Source organism: Mauremys reevesii, linkage group 8 (genome assembly GCF_016161935.1).
Source record: "Mauremys reevesii isolate NIE-2019 linkage group 8, ASM1616193v1, whole genome shotgun sequence".
NCBI classification, from domain to species: Eukaryota; Metazoa; Chordata; order Testudines; family Geoemydidae; genus Mauremys; species Mauremys reevesii.
In genome coordinates this window covers 27,240,230-27,262,630 of record NC_052630.1, presented here as the reverse complement: position 1 = coordinate 27,262,630, position 22,401 = coordinate 27,240,230, and the positions used below count along the sequence as shown (strand labels likewise).

The following is a 22,401-nucleotide window of genomic DNA, read 5'->3' as shown; positions in this document are numbered from 1 at the left end:
CCTAGAGACACATGGCAGGCAGGGTTAATCATTTTCATGCATTCTTATTCTTAACAGAAATTTAAATGGATACCAACATATTAGTCATTCCTTTTACAGAGTACATATTAGTCCAAATCCCTAAAAAAGTCAGAAAACAAGTCTTACACTCTGGAAAAAAATCAAACCACGTGTTTTATTTTCTTTATTATTGCTGTTTAGAAGGCTCCACAGTAGAGTAGTTATATCCACCAGGAGAGATGCTTTCTCAGAAATTGGTTTCAGAAAAAAGCTTTACACTGTTTACATAAATGAAAAGTATTTGATATTTAAAAGTTTAGCCTAAGTTTAATTAATGGTAACCTTTTCACCCAGTCATAACGATTAGTGAAAATTCTAAGTGAAATGATTTTTTTTCTAATTACATAAATATGCACCTTGAAAAATAAGTAACTTTTCTTATTTTGATCACATTTGTATGTCCTGAAGTATAGTTTAGCTATACTTAACACTACCAAAACAGGACATCCTACATGAAATTCCGCCCTGAGTTAGAACCCATGCAACCCCGCCATGTCAATGAGATTACAAATCCAAACAGAATATGGATCTCTGGAAGCTGTGCCAGCTCAGCTACCATCAAAACTTGAAACAACATGAAAATTCATCACCCATCCTTTCAGTAAAGGAAGAAAATGTTTTTGTTAAGAGAATCTTAACTGAAAACTGGACACAAGTGAGTGGTGATTGATGATGAATATGAAAATGATGAATTAATTTATTTCTTAATGAGTACGCTCAGATACTTCATTTCCTTTAGAAGATTAGGTTATTTGAATATAAAATGTTACCATATGTTCCTACCAGAGAAGTAATCTTTAACAGGATGCCTCTTTCAAAAGTCATTTTAATAGGGAAGGGACAAATACATCACTTTAATAAAATAGTATATGGTCATCTGAACTTGAATGGCCTCATAGCTAAAGTTCTGTTTGTGTTTGTGCATATGCAGATAGATACATACATAAATTATGCTTTGGGTGGGATTTAAACCTGTAAGAGAGAGAAAAACAGAGTAGCAAAGCTAACCTTAATATTTATCTCACTAAACAATGATTCTGCCACTCCTTATGATGTCATAATGGCAATACTAAACTTGACAAACAATATATTCATATTTCCAATTAAACCTCGAGGCTAATCTTTCATTGAAGGTAAATTGATTTCTTTTCTTTCTTTCTTTTTGTATTTAGATACTTTATAGTAAAAGCAGATGTAAGGGTTTCTGTCTTTCAGCAAGTTAAGATACAATGTGCATTAAAGATAAAACAGCAAGAAGAAAGACTGATTGTATTCTGTATTGCCCGTTACCCATTTCAAGGTTTGTATTGTGTTAACTCTCATCCCACTTTCCCCCATTTGGGTTCTCTCTTCTCTTTGGCTTTTGTGAAAAGCTCCTCTCCCTTCTATTCTCTGTATTATATTATTACATGTTGTATCACCCCTTTCCAACGTCATGGAGAAGTATGTTATGCTGCAGACTCTTATCTGATAATAAGTTTTCTCCCCAGCCTGAAATATTTGCATGACAGCACACCTGTGAAAAAATGCAGTCTTCCCAATGAGAGGGTCTAAGACTTTAGGGAGTGTATACACTAAAATCAAAGGCTGCATTTTCCCAACAATCTTTTTAAGAAGAAAAATGTCTTCATCTCTGGGAAGTAGAGGTTTCAAACCCGAAATGGAGGAGCACATTGAGACCTACTGACTTTCATCTATTTACTGTAGGAAAGCAGCTTTTCCTGACAGAAGATATTCATAAGGTAGGTCCGAAATTCATTAATTTCAGATTCTGCTGGGCTAAACGTCTTGAAAGCCCACGGTGGAACAGCACATATCTTTCAATGAGCTGGCTCAACACACAGAGGCCTGTTAACCTCTTAGAGTGAAAAAATCTGTTGGGAATAACACAGTTTATTGCACAGTTAGATTGTTATTCTTCTCTAATATTTATGCTAAATCAGAACTATCTTAATATGAAAAAAACTCAGTAGCAATAACATCGCAGAAAAGTTCTCCACCCAGATGATATTAAGATCTTCCAATGTTTTTCAAATACAACCTCTTTTCTTAGTAATTGTAGAAAAATCAGAATTGCCCATGTTCAAATCTAATACTGAGGCATCAGATCTTCAGCTGGTGTAAATCTGCACAGCTCTATTTACGCAACCCAAAGATCTGGTCCCGTGATTCTAAATAATGAAATAAGAACGACACCTGGCAACAGGCAAACAAAGAATGGAACACAAGAGATTTTACATGTCCTTGATGGGCACACAGAGTTCTAATTAACAGGGCAAAATGATTCTCATCTTCTTGCAACTCCTCTATATTTTAGACTCAGACCAAGAAGCATCAGAGATTTTCAGGGGCCAGAGAATTATTATTCTGAAAACAGTCACCTTATGCTAAACCACTGAATTCATTTATACCATGGTTGAACTTGAATCACCAGTGGTCTGCTAATTTCCTATATAACATTCCTGAAAAAATGTCCTGCTGAGAAAAGAATCCCCTGTAGCCAGTATTTTGACATCACCATGAGGATGCTGGTGAACATGGACTGTTCTAAGAGTTTTGTTAATTTATTGTGGCATCTGGAAGACCCTCATGAGAGAAATGCATTCACTTGAAATGGATTGCCTTTTCCACTCTTAATAGTAGACAGTGTGCCTACCCTATAGCTGTTGCTCATGGAACTCATCAGGGTATGGTCTATTTAGAAACATTCAAAGTCAGAAATACATCAAATCTTGTTTTATGTTATAAGACATCCTTCCAGATCTGTGAATTGAAGCATGAGCACCTGGTTCTATAAAGAGGCACTGGAAGCAACAGAATGCCTTTTAGACCCCAAGGACCTGAGGCATCTTTACAGCTTGACAGCCTATGTTTCGCTGCTTAGAAGACAGTGGTATATATTCTCCTCTCATTTATACAGGAGTAAATCAGAAGTGAACCCAATATAGTACCATGATCTAGGTTTCTAGAAGCATAGCGAAGAGGGGATAATTGCTGAGGCACTTAACATTCAGTCTCTTCTTTGATCCATCTGAAGTGTAGGATATGAAGGAGAACTATCCTTGGTGCTAAACAACTAACTCTCACAGGTTCTCTCAGAGCAGGACCAATCAAAGCTGCATTAATATACCAAACTCATTCATTAATCCACAGGAGTGGGATCTCCTTAGGCAGGTGATCCAAGGTCTTTATGGGAGAACTGGCCAAGAGCCAGTAAACAAATCTTCTCTTCAATATGAAAATGAACTCTTATCTCCTCCCCACTGAGAGGTGTGAGAAGCAATGAGTGTTGAAAATCTTGATTCACAAAAAAAAATCAGAAATACTTCTGATATTAAAAACAAAACATGACAACTGAGATCATTTCCTCTGTTGTAGCAAAAGCAAGACTGAGAGGAATACACTAACCAGTCTACTAAACACTATATGCATTATCATAGAATCATAGAACTGGAAGGGACCTCATGAGGTCATCTAGTCCAGTCCCCTGCACTCATAGGAGGACTTAGTATTATCTAGACCATTCCTGACAGGTGTTTGTCTAACCTGCTATTAAAAATCTTCAACATACACACAAAGGATATGCTGCTTAACAATAGTCATTTTTTAAAAATCAAGTTGACAGTGTCTGTGAGTGGTTGAAACAGAGACATCGTTTGGGGGTTTAATCATTGTTTATTCTTTCAATTCAGCTTATTTACAACATTGCTGCTTTGAAGCTATCCACTTGGAGGCTACCACACTATTAGTCAGAAGTTTGACTATATACTGGAAATTACTAGACTGAGAGATTTTAAATAATATAACTTTATTCATTATAACAGAAAGGCATTAATAATCTTGTAAGATACCATTATTGGTTAGAGAAGCCATCAGTCAAATGTTTCTCATCTATCCTCACAAACTAGTCACTGATTCTTGATCACAGCTGCATATCTTATTTATTTTTAAATCAAGAAATGCAAAAATTAAGCACTTCCTACAGTAATAGAGCTCCAATTTAGAAAAGCAACACTGTTCAGGAATCAGAGGGGTAGCCGTGTTAGTCTGGATCTGCAAAAGCAACAAAGAATCCTGTGGCACCTTATAGACTAACAGACGTTTTGCAGCATGAGCTTTCGTGGGTGAATACCCACTTCTTGCATCCGAAGAAGTGGGTATTCACCCACGAAAGCTCATGCTGCAAAACGTCTGTTAGTCTATAAGGTGCCACAGGATTCTTTGTTGCTTTTACTGTTCAGGAAAGCACACTAAATCAATGGGACTTAAGTATATGCTTAATGTTAAGCACATATTTAAGTAACCTTTCTGAATCAGAACCCAGGTGAGTAAGTTCAACAATAAATACTTTTGGCCAGATATTGACCCTGTAACCAACAGCTTTTTCAGAGATGACAAAAGCATGACATCTACTCAGATAGGCTGTCAAAGACAAAACAGAATTCCTCCTATGACAAGCCAAAATGACACACAAATGAAAAACATACCAGAAGTAACATTAATTTTGCTATATACACTTATATAATATTTCCCCATTTTTTGCTGATATATTTTAATTTATGTTGTTGAACATACAGGATTACCAACGTAGCCAAAAATTCCTGTATAATATACAAATTTATAGAATCTATACTGTCAGCTACACTGTCAAAAGTACTGCACTGTTGAATGTAGTTTATATTTCTTTAGTCTTTTGGAACTTAACTGTGCATACTTATGTAGGCTTCTTTTTTATTTTTCCCCTCTTTAAAAAAAAAATTAAGAAGAAAAAAGGCAAACACTATCTGGGCATAATAATATTAACATTTAAACAATCTCACATTTCACTGTGTTGAACTGAGTAAGGCACTAGTTCCCTTTTGGTGCCACTATAAGAGTGGGGGCAGTTTTTGAAAAGTTGTGTTAACTAGCACAGGGCAAAATTTTTCTGCCAAAACTTTTTTTTTTTTTTTTTTTTTTTTTTTTTGAGAAAAAAGGAATAGGGGCAACTGAAACATTCTGGGAATTCCGTACAGTTCAGCTAATTGTTTTGATCAAAAGGAAAAAAGAAAAAAATGGAAACATGAAAATAAATGATTTAGATATTATTGGAATGAAACATTTTGATATTATAGGCATGAGACACAAAACTGGATCTCATGCACAAAACCAGAGGAGGTGGGTGCACTGCCACACTTACAACCATTAGTCCAGTGGTTAGCACACTCACCTGGGACGTGGGAGACCAAGGTATCAATCCATGCTCCGATTCCAACTCCCTGTTTCAAAAATAAATTTAATATAGAGTCCTCAAATAAAGGACATATCAGATATTAATCTGCAGGGACTTGAGCCCAGTTGTGCCCCTTCACAAGTCAGTGCCCTAACAACCAAGCTATTTCCTTTTCCGAGTCAGGGCTATCTCCCGCTCTCCTGTTGAAGCTGTTCCACTTTGTATAAATAATTAAATACTAATTGGAGCCAGCACTGGAACCCAAGCATCCCCCTCCCCACTTGCAGAGGAGTACACTAACCACTGGCCTAGAGAGTCATTCTCACTTTCTCTCTCTGTGTGCCAATGACTTGTGAAATGTACAATCCCTTCTGGAGTTCCCTATCTGTGCTGGGGGGCTTGAAGGAATAGTAATTTAAAGAGTGTAGCATAATTTTCTCAGCACCAAGTCTGTATACGTAGCAATTGGTAAGTTTGCTTCAATTGCACAAGTACATTATTCATTACTCTTATACACTAAAACTAATCAGCTGAGAGTTTGTTCTAATATCTTTTTCAAAATGTCAGGAACTCATCATACTTCAGCTCTGTGATTAAAACTTACAGTACTCAACATCTGCTATTAGCAACTATTTAGTCAATGCCCATCTCATTACCATCAAGCGAAAAATATCTGGCTCCTGATTTTTCTCTAAATCAGAATTCCAGGGAAATCAACAGTGCAAAAAAACCTGCAAGAATAAAGCCTTTCTTCTTGAGAGAGACACCAGCATAAAAATGTACAGTAAAATACAGTAAATTTACACTCGAATAAAAAGTTACAAAAAAACTGCAAAACTAAACAAAAAACCAACATGTTACACTCCAAACTAAAAGGCTGATAATGAACCAAAGATTTTGCTGTAAGGTGTAGTTACAGATTGACATTCCAGCTCCACTGAAGTAATCGGGAGTTTTGCCATTGACCTCAATAGGGTCAGAATTTTCCCCAGTATCTCCAAAAAGATGAGCATACCACTGGTACATAACAAAAACAATATGTTTATTATTATTATTTTTAACTTATTTATTATCAATCATCATCATCATTTCCAAACAGAAAATAACAGTAAGTTCATTGATTTATTTCCAGAAGAAATGTTTTACCTTCTAATAATCATGTCACAGCTCTGGCTGATAGCAATTGCTTTACAATTATCTAGCATCCAGTTCCAGAAGTTCAAATTTCCATGGGAGATCCACCCCAAAATGTAATGAGAATCCAGATGTTCCCAGCCCACAAGTATGGCATTATGATTGTACTGTCTTTCGATCCTCTCTCTACAACATGTCTCATTGTTGTCTAGTGTCAGAGCTATGCATCTGGAATGAATGATGAGGGAGCCTATGAATATCAAGGTCACTTACTGGGTGGAAAAATCCTGCAATGAAAATGGACTCTTACTTTTACAACACAGCTTTGAGAAATGTACAAGTATTTTTTTTTAATTTTGCATGTCACAGATTAATCCACCTGATGAAAGTAGTGAATTATCTGGTGGCTCCACAGAACACTAACATGAGCTAAGTACCACTGGCAATAGCAACTGATTGGTTCAAGAGATATCATTATATCTGAACAAATGCTTGATACACAAAATCATTTCAAATCCATGGTTGACATAACAAATTACTACATAATAGTTTAATGTCACTCTGAAATACATTTATCAACTTTTTTCATTTAATATCCTATGGCCCCAGTCACGCAACTAGTTAAAAATGTGAATAAGTTTTCTCACTTGAGTAGTTCCACTGACTTCCAACTTTTTAAGGTCCTTATATTTATTTGAGTATTTATATTGAAATAAATATACATGGAATATTGTAACAATTAGAATAATAGAATCATAGAAGATTAGAGTTGGAAGAGACCTCAGGAGGTCATCTAGTTCAACCCCCTGCTCAAAGCAGGACCAACTAAATCATCCCAGCCAAGGCTTTGTCAAGCCGAGCCTTAAAAACCTCTAAGGATGGAGATTCCACCACCTCCCTAGGTAACACATTCCAGTGCTTCACAACCCTCCTAGTGAAATAGTGTTTCCTTCCAACCTAGCAGGGCCAGCTCTAGGTTTTTTGCCGCCCCAAGTAAAATAAAATTTGGCTGCCACCACCCCAGCCCTGGGCTCCCCCCCTCAACCCCTGCTGCCCCAGCCCTGGGCTCTCCCCCCCCACCTGCACCCCCTGCTGCCCAAGTTCTGGGTCTCCCCCTTCCCGCACCCCCCTGCTGCCTCAGCCCTGGGCTCCCCCCCCCCCACCCGCACCCCAGGCCTGGGCTCATACACACCCTATGCTGCACCAGCTCTGGGCACCCCCCCACCAGTGCCCCCTCACCCCTGCCCCCAGCCCTGGGCTCTGCCCCTCCAACCACACCCCATGCCGCCCCAGCCCGGGGCGCCCCCCCCCCGCCCCCCCCTGCACCCTCCTTCTGTCCCAGCCCTGGGTCACTGGTGACTCGCTCCCAGGGCGGGTCATTCAGCAGAAATTTTGGATGTGCATAGAACACAGACAGGATTAGTTCCCATGTGGTTACAGAACTGCAGTAAAGTGGAACAATTTTCAGCTTGTGTGATTGGAGGATATCTGGATGCATATTATAAGACTGTCCTCCATAAATGAGGAAAAGTGAAGGTGCCTTTATTATTCTTTTGTTCCACTCTTTGTTTCTATGGGGAATTTGCCAATGCAATATCACTGTCTTCCTTTTAAACAACTTAAAAAAAAAAGCAATGCTGTTGAAAATAGCAATTCCAGTCCTAAAAACCACTGGGAAGCATTTCTTGCTCAATTTTATCTACTTTTTCTACAGCAAATTACAGTGGATCAGTATATTTGATTTGGGAGAAATGAAGTAACAGCTGCCCAAATTGAGCTTGAGCACTCCTGAATTTTGAGGTATTCAAATCTGGAAGGCAGGTGCTAGATTCCCTTTCTGAATATTAGCTAAATCTGGAAAGGAAAAGTCAATTTCTGCTTCCATGGCTCAGAAGTGGAAATCCCCCTAAGTGCCTGGTACTGTATCTAAAATTGCCCAGGTCCAGTAGAGCCTCCCCTCCCTTACTTTTCATTTTAAATTCTAGTGGTATCCATGAACCTCCCTTGCTAGGCTTCAGATAGAGAGGGGCACTGTCCATTTAGACTACTCATTTCCTTCTTTGGGGGCTACAAGGTGAGGTCACACGATTTCTTTTGGCCCAATCCTCCAATTTGTCTTGGTCACTCTGGACTCTATCCCTACCCTCCAGCATATCTACCTCTCCCCCCAGTTTGTGTCATCCACAAACTTGCTGAGGGTGCAATCTATCCCATCGTCCAGATCATTAATAAAGATGTTGAACAAAACTGGCCCCAGGTTATGTTTACTGTTATGTTTATAGCGGTGCTTTTGATTTTTCCATATTGGGCCCTTATCCTGCAAACACTTTAAATATGTGTGATTTTACTGACATGAGCACATACTTACTGGTCCCAATCCTGCAAAGACTTCCACATATGTTTATCATTATGCATTGTGATTATTCCCATTGACTTCAACGGGAAAACTTCAATTGTAAGTTCCTTGGGGCAGGAACTGTCTTTTTATTCTGTGTTTGTACAGCACCTAGTACAATGGGGTCCTCAGAGTATATGGATAAGTCTTTGCAGGATAGGGGGTCTTTATAAGGTCAAAGTCCTTCTCAATATAGTAATAACCTCTAGATATCCCTTGCAAATGTATTGCCAATATAATTTTTTTTTTAAATGGAAGGACCATTTCAGCTCAAATTATAAATCCATTTGATTCATAGAAAATCTTCAACAATATTCTGTGCCTTCAGAAATTATTTTTGTGACTATGAATTAATTTTCTAAACCTCACACACTAATAGGTAGATGTATTATCTCCATGTTATTTATTCTTTTTGGTATGAACATAAGGGTAGAGCTTAATTATTTTTAAACACATTCCACCCTCATGTTGTTTGCTATTGTTTCATTCTGTAATATCACCGTGGCTTGAGTCTTAATTACATTGAACCCCAGTATAGTAACCCTCAATGAAACCCTCAAATTGTTTATCTCCTAAAGTAAGGATTATGAGGGATGTGCTGGCCACCACTTCCTGCAGCCCCCATTGGCCTGGAACAGTGAACCACGGCCAGCGGGAGCTGCGACTGGCTGAACCTGCAGATGCTGCACGTAAAGCAGGGGTCCCCAACCCCCGGTCCGCGGCCCGGTACCAGTCCGCGGCCTCTTAGAAACCGGGCCGCGAACCGACCCAGTGGAGCTTCCGCAGGCATGCCTGCGGGAGGTCCAGCTGAGCCGCGGGACGAGTGCTCCCTCCGCAGTCGTGCCTGCGGGAGGTCCACTGCTCCCGGGCTCAGCTGGAGCTTCTGCAGGCACGCCTGCGGAAGCTCCACTGAAGCCGGTGGACCTCCCGCAGGCGTGCCGGCGGAAGCTCCAGCTGAACCCCGGGAGCAGCGGACCTCCCGCAGGCACGACTGCGGAGGGAGCGCTCGTCCCGCGGCTCAGCTGGACCTCCCGCAGGCACGCGGCAAACGAAAACGGTCCCTGGACCTACAAAGGTTGGGGACCCCTGACGTAAAGAAACTGTCCCAACCCGCCAGCGAATATCCCTGATGGGCCATCTGCTAAAGGTTGCCGATCCCTGCTCTACAGTTTCACATTGTTTTATTTTTGAATCCAGTTATTTTTTCGCACATAATTCAACATTTGTAAGTTCAACTTTCATGATAAAGTTTTTGCACTACAGTACTTATATTAGGTGAATTGAAAATACTATTTCTTTTGTTTTTAACAGTGCAAATATTTGTAATAAAAAATAAAGTGAGCACTGCACACTTTGTATTCGGTGTTGTAATTGAAATCAATATATTTTAAAATGTAGAAAACATCCAAACATAATAATAGAATGCCATTTATTTAAACAGTGAGATTCATCACAATTAATTTTTTTTAATCGCATGATTCATCGTTATTAATTTTTTAAATAATTTGACAACCCTAATTCTTAGGCTTTAAATCTCCCACAAACGGACAGTCAACAATATATTCATTAAAAGCCATGTTAATTCCTTAGGTGTGGTGATCTTGAAATTTATTTAGTGCCATAATTAATTACTTTAAATTTAGGTAGCATTTACAGTCAATTTACAAATATCTTCATTTTGGAGAATTTACCACATTTAAGGCTTCTGTATGTGAAGAATGTTTTTTGCTTATTCAGAAGAGTAGACTACTGAATATTAAGTGTTAGAGAGAAAAAAAATTATGCCCTAATCTGAACTTTGCTTAAATTCACATATACTGGGATAAAGTTGCCTTTAATTAGGCATTCACAGTACAATATTTGAAAACGCATAAGGGATTTTCAATGGGAGTTGTGACCCTAACTGCTTTAGGTACCTTTGAAAATCTCACCCTCAGGTCCAAATTCTTGTAGTTACACACAATCAAACACACTGTAGTGAAAAGTACTGTACAGAAGTAACTGCAAGCAAAATTGTGCCTTATGTTCTCCAAAGCTCTGTTAAAAAGGAAAAGAGATAACGGTACCTAATCAGCTAATGTTCACTAATTTTTTTTTTCTTCCTTAACTATCAACAAGGCCCTAATCTTGCAGCAGGCTCTATGTGAGAGCTGACCTATGACTGGAAGGGAAATACTGACAAGATTAATATATATGTTAAATCCCTGATTTAATTATTTGTAAATCCAACATATCTTCTATGTGGTATATTTTAAGTGAGACAAAATAGATGCTTAGTGTTCTACAAACAAAATTTGGAGGTAACAGCATGATATTTTAAAGTAAGTTTAAAATAATGAAGAGTTTAATTCTATAGGTATCATCCTGATAATAATATGAATTGGGCATGCAACTAACTCCACACAATATACAATGCTATATTTTTATAGTTTCAACAGTTTTTCTTCTAAGTTTCTTCCACTGGATATAGTTGGAAAAGTGACTGAAAAATGGCTCCTTTTATTGCCTCTTGCTTATTGCCCCTCAGTGATTCCAAATCACATTTGTTTCACATAACAAGCTTCTATGTCATATTTATGCAAGAATCCTAGAATTTGAGTGCACACATACCCACAAACACACAAAAAAATAGCATAACTAAATAAAACCACTTTTTTAATACGGGAAATGCTTATTTCTCTAAAAACTATATACCAAAGTTAAATAAAACCATGCCTCTCTTTAAAAATATTGGGATTAAATAATAAAAAAAACTCAGTTGAGTATATTAAATACCACCTAATAGCTAATTTTACTAAACTTTTACTAATACATAACTATTGGTGGATGTTTAACCATATCAGCGGCCTATTTCTTGTCAATTTCAAATTAACATGGTTACTCATCAAGCAATTATTTAGAGCAATGACTGCTTAAATCTGGTCAGTTAGTATTTCAAATTTGCCACCTATTATTAAATATTTTGTATTTGTAATTGTATTTGTATTTTTGGGTGGACAAAAATTGATTCTGCTGTCATAAGAACATAAAAATGGCCATACTGGGTCAGACCAATGGTCCCGCTAGCCCAATGACCTGTTTTCCAACAGTGGCCAATGCCTGTTCCTTCAAAGGGAATGAACAGAACAAAGCAATTATAAAGTGATCTATCCCATTGTCCAGTCTGTGGAAGTCAGAGGTTTAGAGAACACCCAGAGCAAAGGGCTGCATCCATGACCATCTTGGCTAATAGCCACCGATAGACCTATCTTCCAAGAACAATCCAATTCTCTTTTTGAATCCAGTATAGTTTTGGACTTCACAACATCTCCTGGCAAAGAATTCCACAGCTTGACTGTGCGTTGTGTGAAGTACTTCCTTTGGTTTGTTTTAAACCTGCTGCCTATTAATTTCATTTGGAAACTCTTGGTTCTTGTGTTATGTGAAGGAGTAAATAACACTTCATTGACTTTCTCTATACCATTCTTGATTTTATAGATCTTTATCATACCCCTCGGTCATTTCTTTTTCAAGCTGAAAAGTCCCATTCTTTTTAATCTCTCCTCATATGGAGTCTGTTCCATACACTTAATGATTTTTGTTGCCCTTCTCTGTACCTTTTCCATTTCTAAAATATCTTTTCTTGAGGGGCGACCAGAACTGTACACAGTATTCAAGGTGTGGGCATACCATGGATGTATGTAGTGGCATTATGACATTTACTGTCTTATCTCTCTCTTTGTTAATGGTTCCTAACATTATGTTAGCTTTTTTTTTACTGCCACTGCACATAGAACATATATTTACAGAGAATTATCCACAATGATTCCAAGAACTCCACATCTGCCAAGGAAACTCCTTCCTTCCTGAAGGATCACATCAAGTCATTTGGTCATTCAAATGACTTTAATTTTCTCTCTCTCCAAGATTTTGGTTCATTTCATTTTGGCCCTCCAGGGCAGATGCAAATATCCCTTTTTAACTCATTGACACTGGAAGTGTCTAGATTTTGACATCAGTGATTCATTTGATATCACTGACAGACATAAATTGGGAGAGAGACATGGTTATATTCTATGGCATACATCATGTGCATTCATCTGTTGAGATTGTACAGGGGGACTCTGCATCCCCTGTGTACAGCAGAGCAGCGCTTCATAGTATGTGTCTCCACTGAACCATAGAGAAAACAATAGGCTAGCGAGACATCTTTGGCCTATACCTGGGTGGGAAGAGATATCTTCTGATAACTTGCCCACACATTTTGTGGTAGTGAAGGCAACTTGGCTGCACAATGGCTACTAATACATCACTCAGACCAACAGACTCTATCCCCAAAGACAGCATTCCCAGGAATCTATGGTGGAAAGATTGCATGACTTTTCCAGTACTCTCAGGTAGGTCTCCCCCTATGAAAAAGGAAGTAAAAACACTGCATCTGGATATGTGATCACACAGTCTTTCTTTCAACAGATATTTAAAATGGGAACTAAGCATATGTGTCATCAACATCCAACAACTATATTATATTAGTGTTAGCTAATGTGATCTACTCTGGGATCATACACTCTCATTAAAATAATTATTCATTAGTGGGTATTTTTGAAGCTTGTATTCTAAGTCCTTTCCTTTCACAAGTCCATTTGTTTTCTGTCAGCTTAATTGTTCCTTGTAGGTTCATCATGTTAAATTTTAAAGTTATGTTTTAATGCTTTTATAAGCGACTCTTCCACTGTTGGAAAATGAATGGACAGTATGAAGTCCCTTTTCCAGGTGATGATGTATTGACACCTAGCTAAAGGGTTCTCAAATTATTGAATTCAAAATGCATTAATAATTCTCTCTTCAAAATATGTTGGATAAAAAAAACAATAGTGTTTGTACTAAAGCTATTTAACTCTGATAAACTGCATACAAATTGCTTTCTGAATCTACCACAGTCAGTTGCTTTTGTTCAATTTATCAACAACCTAATTCTCACTGAGAATTTAATTTAAAACCATAATGTTTTTATAGCTTCAACTCTTTTTTCCTACAATTTTCTTCCTCTGTAAAACTAATTAAATGAATGCTTATTTTGACTCTTTCACAAAAAGGCTTTTTTTTCTTAATGTTCTTTTTAAGCGATGGTAACTCTCGTAAGGAACTGCGGATTTCTCCCAGAAAACGTCAAGGAACATTTTCGTTGGCATATATATTATACGTTTTCTCAACTTTTATTCCCTCAGTTTTTACAGTAAGAATATTTATATAAAAGAACGAAAAAAGATATCTGAGTTTTTCATGGCTTTAAGACAAATGAATCCCTGGAACACAGGCACTCAACTATTATGGTGAGGAGTGTGGTGTAAGAATCTTTTGAATGGGGCAGAGAAAGAGAGAAAGAGTTTGCTTTATGTTCAGACCAGAATTGTTGATCTTGGCAGACCTTTCCATAATAAAGCCATATGTTTAGAGTTTGTGACTGAATCTACAACCCGGCGAAATTCACCTTGATTCAAGCTATTTTTGATAGCCTCACTATTTTTGTCTATAGACTAAAAATAAGATGACAGGATGAATGTTACAGCTCTATGAAAAAATACAGCAGTAATGGAGCAAAATAAAATATTGTAGCAATTAAAGAAGAATTCATATGTAAAATATGTAAAGAGAGTGAAGTTTAGACAACATATATTATGCATCTACCAAACTTGCAGTGTGTGATTCTTGTATTCAGAATGAAAATATGATGAAAGAGGTGCCTGGAGAGAGCAGTGGATTATCATACTAGACTTTCATCACTGGAGAACTGGATTCAATTTCTAATGTAAGCTACAAGTGAAATATGTGTTAAATAATCTAACTCTCATCTCTATTCACATCACAAAACCAAAACACATTTTGGTGGTGCAGCCAGGTGGACTGGGTGGTGCTGGGTGGTATACCAAAACAGTAAAACCCAACTCTTCAGATCAAAAGTATTGGTGGCTAAAAGTCCTGAGACACTAAGATAAGAAACAGTTGGATGAAGCATACTAAAACTTGTTGCACATGTGCTCAAAAGAGATTTGACAAATCAGTACTACTGACAGATGACCCCAGTATTGGAAGAGCAGCAGTACTCTAGGTACGGACTCAGGTACATTGACACCTGTATGGAAATGTATACCCAGTGCCATTCCAAACTACAGCCCTGATTTTGTCATTGGCTTTGTGTGGATGGACCCCTGCATCAACGTAGGACCCCACTGAAGTCTGCAGCGATTTGCCTCCCTAGAGCTAACTGCAGGATCCAGGACGGGCCTATGGACTTTTTCTCATGATTTTATTAGGCTCTTAACTTCATCAAACTCTTACAAAAACATTATTTGAAAAATCATGATTTAAAAAAAAAAAGCCTTATTTTTGCTAATTCTGAATGCTGGTTCAACAAATATCATTTCCACTTAGTGTTTCTTTGCCAAACATCCCTGACTTTAGGATAGTATATGATAAAGAATAATCTCAAAAGATTTAATTTAGCCATGAAAGATTAAGTTACCAGCTTTGACAACAAATTGATCTTTATTTTTTCTAATTTTTCTAAATTTAAATGGATTTTTCAAACAAGAAAATACAGGAGAATTTAAGGTACAATTGCTCAGCACATATATTGCACTAAAGATGACAAATCACCACCAAAATTGTATTTAATTATAATAATTCCCTATCATAAAAAAATCAAAAAGATGAACTCTGCCCCTTAAATTGATTTATTTGCAGGCATTTGTTACTGTGTTTGTGCACTAGAGCTATACAGGCCAAAACAGAATGTCTAACTCCATTTATTTTAGTGCTCTTCAGAATTTGAGCTGCATTACTGGCTTACTGCATCCTAAAATAGGCTTTTAAGATTACAGGTCAATTGCAAAGGCAAAAGGATGTACAAAGCATGAACAGCAGAGGAAAAGAGAGAGGTACATTTGAACTGAAAACAAAGAACAAAAATGGTCTTAAACCTTGAAAACAAATGCAAACTTCTGGTTCTCCTAGTAGACGATATACTGGGCCCATCCTAGTATACTGGCAGACAGGGATCAGCAGTTGCTGGGAACAGACTAGCAAGGCACACAACCTCCTGGTCAGTGGCATCTCATGGAACTGGCAATTCTGAAAGTTACAGCTCAGGGAGTACATCAGGGATTGATAACTAGTGGTCACTGAGAAGCAGACTATTTCATTCCCTTAAAGGAAAATATCTAAGCCCAGGTCTACACACACATTTATGTCAGTATAACTACATACCTCAGGGGTGTGGAAATCAATAAATGGCTAAAAATCAGAGTTGCAAGGGATACATTCAAAAGGTACAGTAACTCCTCACTTAAAGTTGTCCTGGTTAACGTAGTTTCATTGCTGATCAATTAGAGAACATGCTTCTTTAAAGTTGCACAATGCTCCCTTGTAACGTTGTTTGAGAGCTGCCTGCTTTATCCACTGCTTGCAGGAAGAGCAGTCTCTTGCAACTAGCTGGTGGGAGCTTGGAACCAGGGTGGACTGGCTGCCCCCCTATCAGCTCCCCGCTCCCCTAAGTTCCCTGTGTGGCAGCCGCCTAGCAGGCTATCAGTTGCCAGCAGTTCAGCTGTCCCTCCCCTCACTGCCATGTGTTGCTCCTGCCCTCTGCCTTGGAGCTGCTCCCAGGAGCCTCCGGCTTGCTGTGCTGGGATGGGAGGAGAAAGTGGGGCTAATGTCACGGTGTCCTGCTCCTCACTTACCCCATCCATGGAGCAGTTGGAGACACAACAGGGCTCAGGACAGAGGGAGCTTCTGGCCGCACTGCTTTCTCAACTTCCTGATTCCTGAGGCAATGTACTTAGAGTGGTGTCAGCATACATAAAGGGGCAATGCGTCTCTCTCTCACACAGGGTATGTGTCTCTGTCTCTGTCTGCCATGCTGTCTCCCCTCCCTCCATTCGTGCTGCCTTGTAGAGTGTGAGGCTACATTAACAACAATGTGTTAACCCTGGAGGGCTCAGCTGAATGCTAGTTCTCATTTAGCAGTAAGGCATTCCCTGGGAAATATCCCACCCTATTCCATCCTGTGACTCCACCACCTCAACCAAGCTTCACAATCATCATTGCTGTGTACAGTATTAAATTCTTTGTTTAAAACTTATGCGCTGTGTGTGTGTGTGTGTGTGTGATATTATATATATATATGTTTTTTGTCTGGTGAAAAACATTTCCCTGGAACCTAACCCCCACCTATTTACACTTGGGGAAATTGGATTTGCTTAACAATTGTTTCACTTAAAGTCGCATTTTTCAGGAACATAACTGCAATGTTAAGGGAGGAGTTACTGTCTGTCCTTTTTTATTTGTAATTATTATTACACTTCAAATTCTTAGAGTGAATCAAAGTCAAATACAACTTTTCTTTGATAAATATATTGAGGCTTGGAAGGATTAGATTTTTATCGGTAGATGTCAGTAAACATTGATTTCACCCTACACACACAACCCAACAAAAATATTTCATTATAATAACTGAAATGTACAGATAGGCAAAGTAAGAAAAATACTACCTGAGAACATACTAGAGAGTTTGATTTAAGGATATTTACTTTATATATTTTTATTTTAACAGTTTAAACTTTTACTTTTTGAATCTCAATGTCTACGTCATTAAATAATTGCTGTCTGGTTCCTTCCCAAAATTTCCAGCAACTGCAGAAATTTAAATACATGAAAATTGAAAACATGCTTAAAACTCAGAATTTTGCTCAACTGTGAAAATTTAATCTATACAAATTTTTAAAAATGCTTAAAAGTAAACATTGAATTTCTCTATATAAAAAACAAATTGAAACCTGCCAAGCCTAAATATATAGTAGGTTGGGAAAGAAATTGCTAGTTTTTCATTTCTTTGTGACCCAGTGCTAATACGTAGCTTAGCCTTCAAAAAATGTTCTCGGAGATCTATGTAGAATTATCTAAAATTACACTACCTCTTCACTAGCTCTTCATCAAAACAATATCAGCTTCTGTATACTGTCACTTACAAGGTTTTCCCTGGATTCATTTTATGTCTTTCATGAACATAAAGTATAGCCATTTAAAAAAAAAGAGAGAGATTTTTCTATTACAGTTTCCAGCAATACGATGTATAAACTATAAAAGAAACAATATATGTGTTTTAAAAAAATACTTACATCAGAAATGATGAAAGCTTGCTACTTCCATTTCTCAGCAACAAAAATGCCCCAGGAATAACTTTTTAAAAAACCTAATCTCTATGTATTATTATATTTCGCCGCCCTAATGCTAAACAGCAAACTGGTTATTCAATCTGTTAAATGTATATATTGTGAATTCTAGTTTTAGTCTAACTAGTGAAGAGTTATCTTTATTAAGGGCAAGTTTTAAAAACCCGAACCTCACTTGCAGCGACAAAATATGTGCATTCAAAGATACAAAAACAGATCTTGGCCCCAATATAGCAAGGTACTTAAGGATATGCATAAGTCCATCCCTATTCAGCAAACCACTTGAACACATGCTTAGCTTTAAGGTAACTGCATTAAGGCAAATGGGGCTTAAGCGCATGCATAAGTGCTTTGCTGAATAAGGATGGCTTGCTGAATTCTGGGTTTTATGGATGAAAGTTGGATAATTGTATCCATAACATCCATTTGTGACCAGTTATCCAATCAGCATGTGCCAACTGAGGCACCGCATAAGTGCATCCTCATTCTTCTCTGGTATCAGAGGGGTAGCCGTGTTAGTCTGGTTCTGTAGAAGCAGCAAAGAATCCTGTGGCACCTTATAGACTAACAGATGTTTTGTAGCATGAGCTTTCGTGGGTGAACACCCACTTCTTCGGATGCAAGCAGTGGCACTGCTTGCATCCGAAGAAGTGGGTGTTCACCCACGAAAGCTCATGCTACAAAACATCTGTTAGTCTATAAGGTGCCACAGGATTCTTTGCTGCTCATTCTTCTCTGTTGTTCTTTATCCTGCACTGGAACAGCACAGTCAAGTACCTTAAGGAGACATATTCTTTAGAATTTTCTATGTATTTCATGTCCCCTGTGCTTATTTTCCTATCTGTTTTTTTAAATTAATGCACTATATAACAACATTGGTCATGTGCATATTCATCTTTAGCCTTTATTTTTGACAATACTTCCTTATTTTTCACATACAGAGTTTTGGCCATTGCTTCCTGGTCTTCCTGGCTTGGTATTTGCAAATCTGAGTAGAAACACATACTCTCTCACTTGATGTTAATGCCTGTTCCTTCTAGTTCAAATTTTTGGAACATCTTCATTCAAATGGTGAAGGGATTTAGTGAGGCGGTATATCCCTCTGTACTGCCACATTTTAACTTCGTCTTTTCTCTCTCCCTGTCTGATTCAAATGTCAATGTGCTTGTCATGTGTTTGTGTTGGACAAATCATATAAACAGCTGTTTACCCACCACAATGCTGATTCATGGCTGAAAACTATTAATGAAAGTTCAGTTCTGGTATTTAGACTCCCCCTTAGATAGAGCTAACCTGTGCAAGCAGCATGTAGATGGCATATAAGCCAAGATTTCCCTGATCAGGCTACAAGTTAATGTTTTTACAAGTATAAATCAACTCATGAATAGTACTTGCAGGGCAGGGCCCTATCTTAGAAGTAACTATACTATTTACAATAAATCTACAACTGAACATGATACAGTTATGCATTAAAATTATCCCTGATGGACAGGGGCGGCTCTAGACACCAGCGCGCCAAGCAGGCGCTTGGGGCGGCCGTTTCCCGGGGGGGCGGTATTTGGCTCCGGTTGAGCTCCCGCTGGCATGCCTGCGGCAGGTCCACCGGAGCCCGGGACAAGCGGACCTGCCGCAGGCATGACTGCGGCGGGTCCCGTCTTCCCGCGGCTCCGGTTGAGCTCCCGCAGGCATGACTGCGGCAGGTCCGCTCGTCCCGGGCTCCGGTGGACCTGCCGCAGGCATGCCGGCAGGAGCTCAACCGGAGCCGCGGGAAGAGGGGACCCGCCGCGGGACCGGGGAAGGGCGGCGCAGCGCTCCGCGCTGCTTGGGGCAGCCTACTTTCTAGAGCCGCCCCTGCTGATGGAGTATTTTCAGTGGAAATGCCAGCTGGGAGCCCTCACAGGATTAATTTTCAAGAGCCATTTTAATAAATTTTCAATTTTTAGATTTATACTGCACAACACTTGTGGAACAAACAACAAAACAAAGTGATTAGGTAAACAACATCCACATGAGCAAGAATTTTTGCCAATTTTTTATTGGTACCTCGCTAGCTGTCCTACACAACATGACATAATACAACATTTAATACATTATAATCCAAAAAGATAATCAGAAGATTTATACACAGTTTCTGGTATAATAGCTATTAATCTACATGTTGAGCTCCCAAACAGCTTTACTGTGTTAAATGAGGTGAAGAGAAGAAGTGCAGCCGCCTTGATATTCATGAATTTGCACTCAAAATGTAACCCGTTTGCAGCTTACCTGAGTTATTTTCAGGTACCTGGGCTCACCTCTTATTTTCGGAAACACAATGATGAAGTTGTTGCCAGAAATTGTATGTCATATATGGATTAGCCTATGCATTGCCAAACAAGTTTATTGTGAATCATTCTAATGTCCCAACCTAGCATGCATTTTACAATGTATGATTACTATGTCAACTCAGAAGATGACAATGAAAAGAGAAAAGGACCAGAGAAATAATATCCTCCAAGTTCAAGTAAAAACATCTGATCAGCCAGACATATTAATCATTTAATCCAGGTAGGTATGTTTCATCCAAACAACGCTAACGTGGAAGTACATGGGTTTGGGGGAAAGAAGGCATCTTTCATACTGCAAAACAGCTAAATACTCCCAATAGCATAACTGACCCATTATCATCAATGGGTGCTGTGATGTTATAGTGGTATAGATTCTGATCTTTATTGTACAGTAAACAGAACTGTAGATGAAGGGGGAAATTATTTTATATTTTCTGAAGTGCTCATTATATGTGCACCTAATCTTGCAGTCCTCCTTCTATGCATGCAACTCCATCTGAAATGAATGGGATTGTGCTTGTGTAAAGGCTGACGGATCAGGCCTCAAGATATATTTTCAATCTCAGTCAATTACGTGTGCATTTATCTTTCTTCTATATCACCACTGACTTCCATCTAGAGGAAGAATAAAAGCAACTACTTCTAACATGTTAAGATTAGAATGTGTGCAATATACTACCAATTCAGCAAATCACTTAAGCCATTTTAAAATTTAAGTGTGTAAGTATCCTACTCTTAATTCAGTAAATCACTTAAATATGTGCTCAACTTTAAGTATTTGCTTAAGAGCTTTGCTGAAACCACGACTTATTTTTTTCAGATAGGAATTCCTTGAGAATCAAGAAAGAAGCTATAAGGGGTACGATCTTGTCAGCCTCCTCTGATTGATATAGCCTTATGTCATTGCAGGCAGAAGCCTTTAAGTGAAAGACTACAATCTACCTTCTTTATATTTTCTTGCACAGTTCTCCTTTGGACTCTGTATTTCCAAATTGTGAAACCTAAATCAACCGATTTCCTCATCATCACTGAAGCCCTGGATTGCTTGACTCCTCACAGCCTGATGAGATGATAGTTTTCCAACAGCTTATTTTCTTTGTTTTTAGTTAGCTCAATGAAAAATCTGAAGGCACCCATGGGTGGGTTAAATGGTAACTACACCTTAGAAATCAGAAGTCCTGTACATTTTTTAGCGTTTGCCTTGAGTAGAATTCAAAGGTTTATTGTTAAAAGGTGTTAGCTAATATGGTCTGAAAAAAACTCTAGTGTAGACAAGGCAATGCAAACTTAATGCATGCTAAGCTGCTCAATTTGAAGCTTTCTGGGAACCTACCTACTCGTGTGGGGTGTTAATTTTTTTGGCATCATAATCTCTGAGAAGAATTGTTCATTTACTATTAGCTTTGAAAAGACCTAGTCCCCTTCAAGTATTTAAAATAATTAAAAGCAAAGTTACAGCTGTGCTTCTTGTCAATAAGGTCCTGCTTCATTAAACAGAGAGAGATTTATTACATCCACTAGACAATTAAAATAGTGTAAAGATCTGCAATTAGTTAAAGACTGAGTAGCTATTCATCACATGGGGTTCAATCCTGAAGTCTTTACTTAGGTGAAATTCCTGTAGGCTTCAATAAGATTATTGTTTGAAGAAGGACAAGATTTACTAAGGAACTAACGTCTACAAATGTGGGCATCATTAATGTAACAAGCACTGGTTTTTGTTTTGTTTTGTTTTTTTTAATGGAATCTCACTGGTGAATGGCACATGTATGAACACTCTAGCTCCAACACTGCAAACATGTATGCACATATTTTATTTTACTAATCTGAACAACAGCATGAGCTATATATGGTAGTAAAGTTAAGCATGGAAATGTTTGGAGGATCAAGGCCCTAAGAAAAAATAATAGTTTGTAGAATTGAATTACAAGCACAGTTACAAGGAGATTAGAACCACTCTCATCAAAACAAGTTATATCTATGGTTTTATCACTTCAGTTAAACCAATGCTAGTTTCAGGTATGCTATCAAATGCTGACTCCCCTTCGAATTAAATGTATTTTATCT

At 38.2% G+C, this 22,401-nt stretch overlaps 1 protein-coding gene and 1 long non-coding RNA gene across 19 annotated transcripts in view; one reads left to right on the top strand and one right to left on the bottom strand.

The window, feature by feature from the left end:
* TENM2 (teneurin transmembrane protein 2) overlaps positions 1–22,401 on the bottom strand; it is a 1,520,094-nt gene that overhangs the window by 889,891 nt on the left and 607,802 nt on the right. The window lies entirely within an intron of this gene.
* Positions 1,141–22,220, top strand: LOC120370026. 2 transcript variants are annotated; one of them, XR_005583568.1, is made up of 4 exons: positions 1,141–1,193; positions 14,500–14,589; positions 21,155–21,193; positions 21,300–22,220. It is a non-coding gene; the product is annotated as an uncharacterized LOC120370026 (long non-coding RNA). The 2 variants fall into 2 exon arrangements; XR_005583567.1 differs by having other exon boundaries at positions 21,155–22,220.